Source organism: Arvicola amphibius, chromosome 9, assembly GCF_903992535.2.
Source record: "Arvicola amphibius chromosome 9, mArvAmp1.2, whole genome shotgun sequence".
In the NCBI taxonomy this organism is placed as follows: Eukaryota; Metazoa; Chordata; class Mammalia; order Rodentia; family Cricetidae; genus Arvicola; species Arvicola amphibius.
This window is the reverse complement of record NC_052055.2, coordinates 99,031,416-99,043,540: the sequence shown is the minus strand read 5'-3', so window position 1 is coordinate 99,043,540 and position 12,125 is coordinate 99,031,416.

Sequence of the window (12,125 nt, the reverse complement as noted above, 5' to 3'; positions counted from 1 at the left end):
TAAACTTATCTATTAGGATTATTACATTGGGTTACAGGATGTGGTCTGGCTAGCCTGACAAAGGCTATCACATGGTGAAAAGCCCAATAATTCAATAATTGTTCAGTCCATGAGGGTGGATATCTCAGCTGGTCTCCACCATATGTTGGACTCCCAAAGAAGTTGGCTTTAAAAGTAGTGAAGGGATGAACATGCCAGCGAGAATGAGAACAAACAGATAAAAAGCAAACTGCTTCCTTCTTCCATGTCCTTTACATAGGCTGCCATCAGAAGGCATGGCCCAGATTTAGGGTGAATGTCGTGACCTCAAGTGATCCAGATTTAGGGTGGGTCTTTCCATTATAAATGATCTAATCAAGAAAAACCCTCACAGGTGTGTCCAGCTGTTTGAGTTGTTGCTAATTCCAGATGTAGCCAAGTTGACAACCAAGAATGGCCATTGCACACACACCTTCTATTACTTGGCTATGAGCCTCCAGGCCAACAGCTCATTGATGCCAGATATGCTTGTGTCTCTCATCCTCTTCCTCTTTTTCCTTGATTCCCTCCATTCCCAACTTGGCTTCCAGTCTACCATTGCACTCATTGCTCTTACTCTGGGCTGAGAGATTTCTCCAGTCGTCTCATAGACCCATAGCATGAGTGTGGCAAAAGCCCCCAACCTTATTAAATAAACCACCACTGGCCGCTTGTCCTGAGAACCTGCCTGTTCTGCAGGAAGTGCCTCCTGGACTGACCAGCCTCATCTGGATGTGTGTTCACCAAACCCAAGCAAACTTTGTTCTGCTGGCTACCTGATATCCCCAGGCCAGGGACAAACCTCTACTCTAGAGGTGATGTGGTTCTTCCCCACTCTCCTCATGCGTACAACTTCACCCTCATCTGAGAAAATATGTCCTTTCTCTCATCTCTTTCTTTCCATTCAGCCTTTCCTTCCCGTTACGGTGGAGGAATTGTTAGATCCCAGCAAAGGGCAAGGACACTCTGGGCCACCAAACCTCATCCCTTCTTGCTAGTTCAGAAATAAGACCCAGGCAAACCTCTTCTAAGACTTTCCTGCATTATGGGATTTCCCTTCCTGGGCCATTTCAGTCAGAATACAGGAAAGTTTTCCCCTGCAAGAAAAAGACGAAAATGAGTGGAGTCTTTTTTTAAACCTCATATCTTCCAACTTCTGACTCATTTTGAAGAAAAACTTCTCAAAGAATTATTTAAATCTTTCTCGAAGTCTTAGCACTTCTTTCCTAGAAATCATTCCATGAAGATTTTTATCCCCAGCATGTCACAAAATCTACTCTCATTGTAACAGCCCTCAGACCTTAGCACAACTGATACCACGTTCCCCATTCTGTCCTTAGAAGCCAGCACACAGGCCCCAAAATTGCCAAAATGGGAACAAAGACCTGGTCCACAGTTCTGGGATCCAGGAAAGTTCCCAAACTTAATAACCTTGGTTTTGGCATCTGTGGTTCTGCCTCTTGCTAACTAACTGTTCTTGCTAACTGAAATGTGTCAACCACGATGTAGTTGTTGAACTGTGAGGGTTAGGGCTGCAGGATTTGGGCAAGTTCCCCATGTAGCCACCAGCCAGAGATCAAACCTTTATTTTCAGTTTTATGAGTGCCTGTGTGTGTGTGTATGTGTTCTCTAGTAGATTTACCTGGGAGCATTGTTAAGGTTGCCAACGGCCTACACAATGGCGAATCCCAGCCCGAGTTTACTTCCTACCTCATTGAGCCTAGCAGATTGGATCTTTGGTGTTGAAACATTTCCCTCCTTCTTGGGCTGCTCTAACTAAGCATCAGCAACTTAGTGACTTGAATAAACATGTACTGCATGTCACTCTGAAGAACATACTACAGGCACAAGTCCATCTAGGGTCTGTTGAGGGCCCACTTCCCAGCTCTTCTAGTAGCTTGTCCAATCTATTCTCTTAGGAATATTAATGCCCACATGGGAACCCATCCTTCAGACCTCATCTAAATCCAATCACCTCCAAAGTCCATCTCACTGGGAGAGGTAAGAGTTTAACATACAAATTTAGAAGGGTAGAAATGGTAAGAAGAGGGTGATACCCCCCACTTTCCCTTCCTCTGCTTTGTTTTCCATCTGAGGCAAAGGATATTGGCTGGGGCGTAAAATCCTCAACCCTATACACATTACCCACCCCCATACATAGGAAATCTAAATCCAGAGAGCTCCAGACAAATTGTGTATAATAGCACAAGAGGCTCCTTACTGGACCAATCACTGATCAGGCATGAGGCACTATGGTCTGAATATGCGCTGGCCCTTCAGGCCCATGCGTTGAAGCATACGTCTTCAGCTAGGAACACTGTTTTGTGAAGTGAGACATAGCTGTGTAACAGGGCACCAGACCTTCGCACAACTGACTCCATGACTACATTGCCATTCAGGTTGTGAGACTCAGCATGTAGACAGTACCACCTGCTGAAGCTAAAGCAAAGGCCTAATCTATCAAAGTCATCCATCAAAGTCAGGGAAAGTCTCTAAATGTATTAACCTGCTTTTTTGGTTTTGGGAGTTCCACTTCTGGCTAACTCTTCTTGTTAAGTGAAGTATGTCTACCCAGAACCTGGTTTCTGTGCTTAGAAGCTCACACTGAGAAAGACTCGGGGCTACACTGGGACCCTGAACACCCAGTGTAGTTACCGACTGTCTAATTAAAGACTTTCTATTGACTTAACCCTATGTCCCAGCAGTCTTCTCCGGTGAGTACCCCACACGAGCTTGAAGAAGAGAGTCACTGGGATCAAGCTCTTGGGGGCATCTTGTCCCTGGCCTCTTCCTATTCTTTTCTCTGCTTTTTCTCTGTCATAAACAGTTTTCTTCTGCCACAATGTTCCATGCAAGAACCTGAGGCCAAACTACTTCAGATGACCCTGACAGTGAGCAAAAATAGAACCTCCAATTGTTTCTGTCAAGTATTTAGTCCCAGAAACAATAAAAAAAAGTGCATGATGTGATGTACTTGCTTGGCTAGTCCATATGACCACAGCTCAGGGAAAGGGAGAGAAAGGAGAGGAAAGGGGTGAGGGACCCAGATCACATCAACAGAGCAGAATTGCTGTATCAGTCAGCTTTCCATAACTGCAAGCAAATTCCTAAGATAACCAATAATTCCCATTTGGGGGGCTGTAGTCCACAACCAGATAGTACATCCGAGGCCCATAGTGAGACAGCACATCCTGGCAAAGCAGTGTGACAACCACATTACAGCTTGGGCACGAAGAGATCCAAGGGACCCAGTACACCCTCCAAAAATTCATACCACCAATGATCTAACTGCCTTCCAATAGAGTCTACCTCCTACATATCACCACTTCTTGAAAGAGCCAACATCTCCTCCAAAAAACCACAGGCTGAAAACTTATAGTACATGGGCCTTCGGGAGACATTTAAAAGTCAAGCAATGGGAACTGCTGAGGACTGAGAAAGAGTAAGTATCAAAGTAAATGGAACCAGGGTGAAAGGAAGTATGCCCAATATATTATATTTGAAAGGTTTTCATGTGGAAGATTGATTTCATTTGAACTATTCATTCCTGGGTGGTATTAATCAGACCACACTTCAGAGAGTTTTATTTAATCTAGGGAAACACTAAAAGATGGAATGGATTTAAAATGGAAAGGCAAGGATGGGTAGTAGCATCCAGGCATGAAGGCATCTTCATCATAATTTGACTGTCACAATCTTCTTCTCCCCACCCCCAACCCAGAAGAGCATTCAATCCTGCACTGTAGAGCCCTTCTGCATTTCCCTGTGGGTTTGCACTCTCATGGTAGAAGTACAACTTACTAGCTTGAGTATACAGAGTTTTGCAGTGGCAACGTAGACATCTCTCCTGAGCCTGGGTAGGCAAGGAGCTGAATACACAGTGACCCAGGAAAACTGAGGATTTATTTTGTCATCTGTGGGTCCCCATGAAGAGGGATTAGATGTTGGGGAAACTGAGGAAAGCAGAGATGGACCCTGGCAGTCAAGTTCCTTTGTGACTAAACATCCCTGAAGATCCTGGGATCTTCTGGAGATGCCTGAAGCCTAGGTACAAGGGACTTGCTTTATGGTTTTTCACTTTATCCTTTTCAGGAGGAACATAGGCACATCTAAAGGAAGATTCAGTCCATCACGATTTCAGAGAGAAATGTTACCTTCTGACCCCGATGCATATGTCACCCCTTTTTATGAATTCATATCTTTAAAAATTCAGGAAAGTATGAACACACCAGTCATTTCATTATGAAGATCTTAAGACTAAGGCAGAATGGACTAATGAAATAATCTAAGAGTTTCTGGAAAGGAAATGAAGTCTTTTCTCCTTTAATTTTTAATGCCTAGGAGACATTCCAAATGTCTAAGTTCAAAATGGAAGAAGCTATGCACCAAATTATTTATACAAACATCATTCTCTAAAACAGTGTGTTTGATGAGTTCTGTCCACATGACCCTTGGGGCAGTTTATAGAATTTTAATTTCTTCCATTGTGTTGGTGATCAGAATCAAGGCAAATAAGCTAAACTCTTTGTCCCAGTCTTACACAAACATAATTCTGGCTCACGTAATTCTAAGATTAATACAATTTTCCTATTTTCAGAAAGGCCTGGGGAGATAGTTCAGTCCATGATGGGCTTGCTGCTCAAACAGGCCCCAGCATCCATGGAATAAGCCATCAGTTTCCACACATGTTCTTGCCACCTTTCCCTTTTTCCCAGCACCACATATTTTAAAAACTCACTGAAATTTATTAAAGAATGGATTGTTGTCTAATGGCTATGATCCTACTCCTTACTCTTTTTTATTTATTTATTTATTTATTATATATACAGTGTGCTGCCTATTTATATGCCTGCAGGCCAGAAGAGGGCACTAATCTCATTACAGATGGTTGTGAGCTACCATGTGGTTGTTGGGACCTACTCCTTACTCTTAAGGCCAGGATGAGATAGAAACATGAAATAGACAGTTTGGTTTCTGGGGTTTATGCTTTGGGATAGCATCTCTCCTGAAACAATACCAGGCCACTGACTTGGGTCCTAGTTCACCCCACCTATTATCAGCATACTGTCTTTTGAGATAGTTCCCTGATCAACTGCATTATTACAATAAAGCAAGCAATAGCCTAAGGGTTAGACCCCTCCACTACTCTCTGTACCTAACTGAAACCAATCCTCTATTAAACAGGGAGGTGGAGGTGGCATTAGGGGAAAGGATGTTGCCCTGCAGAGTCAGGAAATTGTTCTGAGGGCTATGGTTCTAAGGGAGTTGTCCCCCTTGTAGTGACCATACCGTTGTTCATGCCATAACTATGTCTTGTATTACATGTGATTATGTAAACTGGATCAATAGACTGGAAGCTACTTTACAAGGCACACTGCAAAAGGCATGCACAAATGTGTGTGTGTGAATGTGTGTGTGAATGTGTGTGAGAGTGGATGTGTGGATGTGTGTGTGTAAATGTGTTGTGTGTATGTGTGTGTGTGTGTGAGAGAGAGAGAGAGACAGAGACAGAGACAGAGACAGAGAGAAAGAGAGAGAGATTTGGGTTTGGTTAGTTTTTAACCTTAAGAAGGCAGCAGAAATTCGAGGGTTGGAATTATTAGAATGTAGAACCAGTTTACAAACAGCATCAGGAGCCATGGCTAATCAGGTTCTCTTATTACCATTTTAAAGATGATTTAATAAGTTTATACACATGCACACACATGCACACATACATTCACTTCTTTCGTTCTATCTCTCTAGAGATCCTTGACTAAAACAATTCTCAAACAACAATTCTGAACAAATTTAGGACCAAAATCTAGAAGGCAAAGTAGCAAAAATGCTTAAAATTATTAAGGAAAATAATCTTGAAAAAATAATACCTATATGATATCTTAAAATATTTCTTAAGCTATAAGAAGACTAATCATAAAGAAAATGGCTAATACGTTGGACATAAAACCTTGGACTGTATTTTCAAAAAAGCTTACTAACATAAGAGGCCGTTTCCACTTTGTTTTCCAATAAGTAAACTCTTCCCACAATGTGAAAATAATTAATATCAATCCATTTTTAATCAGAACAAAATGCAGGAAAAAAAATGTGTGTCAGGCCTAATTCAGCACATGGAAGGAAATACATGTAAACACTGGGCAAATGAAATGTAAACAGACATCAGGAGGATGAAAAGTCAGAGAATGCCGCAAGTTAAATCACGGTGAACTTACTCCACACTCCCACCTGCTGGACCAGAAATGATAGCCTGAAAAATACTATACACCAGAAGGAGGGAGTCTTCACACAGCGCAGACATAACGGTATTGCTATAGATGCTCTATTTATTTATTTGGTTGGTTGGTTGGGTTGGTTTTTCGAGACAGGATTTCTCTGTGTTGCTTTGGAGCCTGTTCTGAAACTCATTCTGTAGACCAGGCTGGTCTCGAACTCACAGAGATCCGCCTGCCTCTACCTCCCGAGTGCTGGGATTAAAGGCATGCTGCTACAGGCACTTAAGAAACTGGTTAACATCCCACAGTAAGTAAGTAAGTGACCCACAGTCATTTTGTTACAAGGTAATTACACCAGAGTTCACACCGACATTCCTAAAGCCAAATAGAAAGGCTGCATTGGGAACTGGTTTCGTGCATTTTATGCACAAAAACAAACATCCTGGTTGACACACTCAGGTTACCAAGAACAGTTAGCGAGAGGTGAAACTACAGAAGTCAAGAAAGGTTAGTACAATCAGGGACTTCCCTGAATCCTGGAACTGTGAACCAAGTCTTTGATGGATTAGGTCTTTGTGCCCATTTCGGCAGGTTTGGGGGCTTATGTGCTGGGTTCTGAGGTCATAATGGTGCTCTAACACGGTGTCTCTTGAGTTAAGGTCTTCGGGTCCTGTTATAATTTGGCTCAAAGATAACTCTCTGTGTTGGGAGGGATTTTTTTTTTCATTATATGTATTAATGTAGTTGGAAATATTCATTTCAACATTTCTTCACAACAACAACCCAGAAACCAGGCAGCAGTTAAATGGGAAAAGAAGTCTCTGGCAAGGCCGTGTAAGGAAATAGTTCCGAGTAGTAAAGTGAACTAATTAAAGCAATAGCATGGATGACACTCACAAGCACTGCCTTGACACACCGCAGACTGCGCATCCTACACTGGCGATGTAAGAGGAAGGAGTGAGAGCCATGTGCTTCTCAACCTGGGAACCAGCGAGACAGTCATTGGACTCCCCTCAGCTCGGGGGTCTCTAGGAGTCACATCACAAGCCCTCCGTGGTACCCGCGGACTCCAGATTGTACCACAGACACGGGCTATCATGGATCCTCCAATCCCTAAAGGCCATTTGTCTCTGGACCTGCCCAGGGCCTTCGGTGGAATAACGCCAATTCTTTTTCCCAGTTATAAGATGACCATTGATCTTTGACTCTTCGCAGGAGAGAATTTCCAACTCTTTTAAAACTGTTAACAGAATTTACAATCAGATGATAAAGATCTTCAACTTGTTCCTTTGAACGGAAAAACAAGCGGCCAGAACGCCTGCAACAATTCGGCGGTTCAGGTCTTCTGCAGTTCTGCACTCGAACACACGGGGGCACCAGAGTCCAGCATGCCCTAAATGTTGCTCGCTCGCTCTCAATTTTTCAGGCTGTGGTTAACATTTTAAAGTAACTATTGGGAGCTGTATTTTCACTGTGACAAACGTTGTAGTAGCGTACCCCAACAGTCTGGTAGCATTCGTTTCCTGGGGTCTGACAACCAGTAATGTGCTCAGCGTCGTCAACGGTGGCATAGGGTGTGACATACTCTCTGCCTGCTGAACATCAACTGCCCCACCTACAGGGAAATACCCTGACTATGGGGAGGTGGGGAGAGATAAGGTAATGTGTGGCCTTACCTCCACAAAAGCTAATGGTGCATATAAGGAAGGCAGTAATGCGGACATCTGTATGCTTGGTGTTTTTTTCTTTTCTTCTCTTTTTTTAATTTTTTTTCTCCTTGGGCACCCCCAGAACCCGGACCAGCAGCACATAGCTGCTGAGTGAGAGATAGGCCCTACCAAGGAACCCCATTGTGGCTCCCCTTTTTATTAGGTTGGACATTGAAATTAATCGCTACTGTTGGGTGGTCTCCTGGGACAAATTGTCATCTCTTTAAGAAATGTTTAAAAGCATTCAAATAAAAAAGTTGAATCTTGCATAAAGACTGTTTCTAGTAAAAAAACAATGCTTCAATGCTCATCTTGAGAGTGTAGGGTGAAGAGATATTGATTCTTGTTCATTGAGAAATCTAAGCAAACCCTTTGCTCGGTTCTTCCTTTGATAGCTAAAGCCGGTTCATCGTCGTTTCCATGATCAGCATAGCATTCAGATAACAAATTAAATATTCCTGAAAACATAAATAAAATAGGACACCTGACCCAACTTCATTTATAATAGCATTAAGTATTTTACTATTCAGCCCTAACTTTTCCATTATACACAAGTAAAGCAATGGTCTAGAAGGCACATTTGCCAAGAAACAGATTTTAAATGAGGAGGGTTCCATGAAACAAAAAGGATATTGAGACTGGAATAGTGGTTCATTTGTCCAGAACGTTCCTCGGTATGGAGGATACCCTCAATCCCTCATCGCTCCATGCGGCGAAGCTTAAGTGATTTCTCAGGTGTCAGGTCTTGTTTTCATTTTATCAGTCAAAGGCGGCGTGGCTCCTACGCGTTTCATCCACCAGTAGAATGGGAATTCAAGTCAACATGTGCAAGTGTGATGAATGGGGTGACACACTCGGGACGGGATGATCAATAAGATCTGGTGCATTTTTTAAAAGTTCTTGGAGCTTGGAGCAAGCATCCCGTAGGTTGACCAAAAGCAGCAGGCAACCAAGAGAAACTGATACCCGGAAGCCACAGTCTCATAAAACCACCCCAATACACAATAATTCATTCTCTCTCTCTCTCTCTCTCTCTCTCTCTCTCTCTCTCTCTCTCTCTCTTTCTCATCGTCTCCTCATCCTCTCTTCTGTGTCTCCTCTCTCTAGTGTGTGTGTGTGTGTGTGTGTGTGTGTGTGTGTGTGTGTGTGTGTGTCTCCTCTGTCTGTTTCCAAAATGAAGGTTAAGATTGAAAGCAAGGCTGCTGAATGCTGCACGACCAGGTATACCTCGTCAATTCCTCTTGAGTAGGTTGCCTGAATGTAGGGAATGTATTTGACCTGTGGGAACAATACTATTTTCTCTTGACCTCATTTCCTTGCCTGTTTATCGGTGGCTATTTACAAGTAGCCTTCTCTGGGCCAGGGCATGGTACCCAGGGGCAGCAATGAGTAAGATGTTTCAGCACACGGGGAGATGCCAGCATCTCTCTCACAACCAGTCACTAACGGCCCTTGGTGCAATGAGGGTGCCCACACTCCTCCCCAGTGCTTAATGCAGTCTGACAGTCACAGTGGCTCCTTGAGGCAGGTTCTCTCTTAGCCTTAAAGAAAGTGAAGCCATAGCACCGGAGTGAAGGTGTGGCCTCTCTTGACATGTCAGTGCAGGACCCACAGTTTTGTCTGTACCCTCCCCAGAAAGCTTCAGGGTTTCCCTGGCCGCATGCTAAGGATCACTTATACTCGGGTGCACACTGTGGCGGGTGACTAGGTGCCTGATCAGTTCTTATGGGCTCACCCAACTGATGGCAGGAGGGCCCCTGGCTCTGGACTGCCTGGGAAAGTGGAGGGAGGAGGCACATGGCATGAAGAGGGACGGGCAACCCAATCACACCGAGGCAGACTGCTGGAACTCTGAAAATAGGCAGTCACCACTTAGGAGTATGTGGGTGCATGTCATCCATGACCAGGATGATCATAGGCAGGGGGGAATCCAGGTTGGGGAACCATGAATAAGGAGGACTTGCAGGGGAGACTTTTTTATACTGAGTCGCTGAACTACAGAGGTCCACTCGGCTCTGTGCACCCCCACTATAGGAATATACACAGCTCAATTGCGGCAGTAGTGATGCTGAAGTCCTAAGCACACTGTGTTATCAACCAAGAAACTATTTGTGATCGATACCCAGAGAGAAGTAAAACAAAGAACAGGGTTTGAGGATGAATATACTTCTTCACGCATGCCTATTCCTCTTCGCCAAGGGTCTTCAAATTCTACCACAAAATCCTACTGTGCTCTGTGGCTGAGCCAAAGGTAAGTATATTGTCTATTCCACCCTCTCGTGCGTTTAATTCACCCTGGCAAATATTTAGAAGTGGGTTCTTCGCTCGTTTTATGGCACCACAAGAAAACACATTAGATCTAGGAGTCAAGGTGACGGAGGCAGGAGTGCTAGCTAGGCATACCCAGTCCCACAACAAGACATGAAGACTTGTGAAGTCACTAAGCATGTGGGTCTCTTCCTGAGCCATGATGCACCAATCTCAGCACAGATCATAGATGGAGTCTAGCAGATTTTTTTTCCTTGATTCTACATTGATTTTTCCGAAAGGAGACTCCTGCTTCACAAAAAGCAGGCATGAGACTCCCATGGCTGACTGCACATCGCTTTGTCAAAGTGCATGTTTTTCCTTGCTACCAACTTCAAGACCTGCTAAATTTAATCCCATCAGTACTAATTAGAGGTGGCAACCACAGGCATTCCCAGCAAGGCCTTCTAGAAGCTGCCATGCCTTTAGCAAGAACAGCCACGCTTTTATCATTTTTTGCCATTCCCTGGGCCTCTGTAAGGAGCTAAAATCTTGTATTTAGAGAGCCAAAAAACACCTCTAGAGCCATGTGCTAAAATGTAAGGGGAAATTTTAAGCATATGTGCACTGAATTCCAGTGAGAAATCTGTACAAATGCACCAAGCACATTTATTTTCCTTAACCTACTGGGGGGATTCTGTGCACATTGAAAAACAGAAATTGTGAGAGAAATGGTTTTTGGAAATGTCTTCTTGACGGTGAATAATTGCTTGTGGCCTCTCCAGTTGATTCCAACTTGTGGCCATACAAGGGAATATAAAGACCGAACTGTCTGTGTGGTTTGACTAGGAAAAGGAAGTGAACGTTAGGGAAATTCAAGTTGCCTCCATGGTGGGACATTGCCCGAGGACTCTGCAATGAGCGTGTGAATTAAAACAGGCACTGACAGGCGCCGGGTGAGAGATGAATTGGGCTAGCAAGCAGAATGACGTGCAACCAGGATCACATAGACTGTGCAGTGCCCACGTGTCCAACCAGGATCACATAGACTGTGCAGTGCCCACGTGTCCTGATGAGATGGTGACAACGACCTGCCTCGGGGATAAATCAGGAGCTCCACCTGAAGTAAAGGGGAGTATCCAGCGTGTACATTTGTCCTATAGAATACAACTTATTTTGAGAGATGTTCTCAGCTGGCCAGCGATCCTGCTTACCTGTTAGCCTTGCAAAACCCATGTTTCTTGATAGAAGCTGGACCCCTCCAAGAGTGACAGAGCCATCGTCACTCCTGAGGGAGCACCATTGTGACTCTGTCTATGTCTTATACCTGCCAGAAACATGACTTTATGCCGTCAGGAATTCCATTTCCTTGGACATGTCTAATTTCTCTGAGTGGAAGCAACCAGAGGAACTTGAAGCTACTAAGGAAAAGGCCTGGGTGTGTGAATGGCAGCAAAGGAGCACGCAAGGTTTCAAAAACCTGCACCACATACGCGGGCTGCAAGAAGAATATGCCTTTACATTCCAGTTTTTAAGAGCATGGAAAGACCAACAAGAGCTTGTCTATCATCCAGTTAAGCACCGTCAGTTCCTGCATAAGGACGTTCTTTGATTGTGCGAGAAGGACTGTCAGGCCTCAACTCTGTGTTTTTAATGTCACCATTTTCCTCTGGGGCTAAAACATTAATGATCCTAAAGCCACATGGTTTCTGTATATCTATCCCCTTGGATGGAATGTGTGTCAGTGGTCTAGAAATATGAGTTTTAAAGGTATGTATGCTATAATAGTTGATGTGTGACTGCCATAGAGAAATGTCTGGGTGCTGCAAAAGGCACAGACGGGCAGAAAGCACAGAGTAACGAACCCTTTAAGTGGTCCTATTTTATGCCATTATAACTCAAAAAGCTTCCATTTTAAAAACCTATATTCTCATCAAGT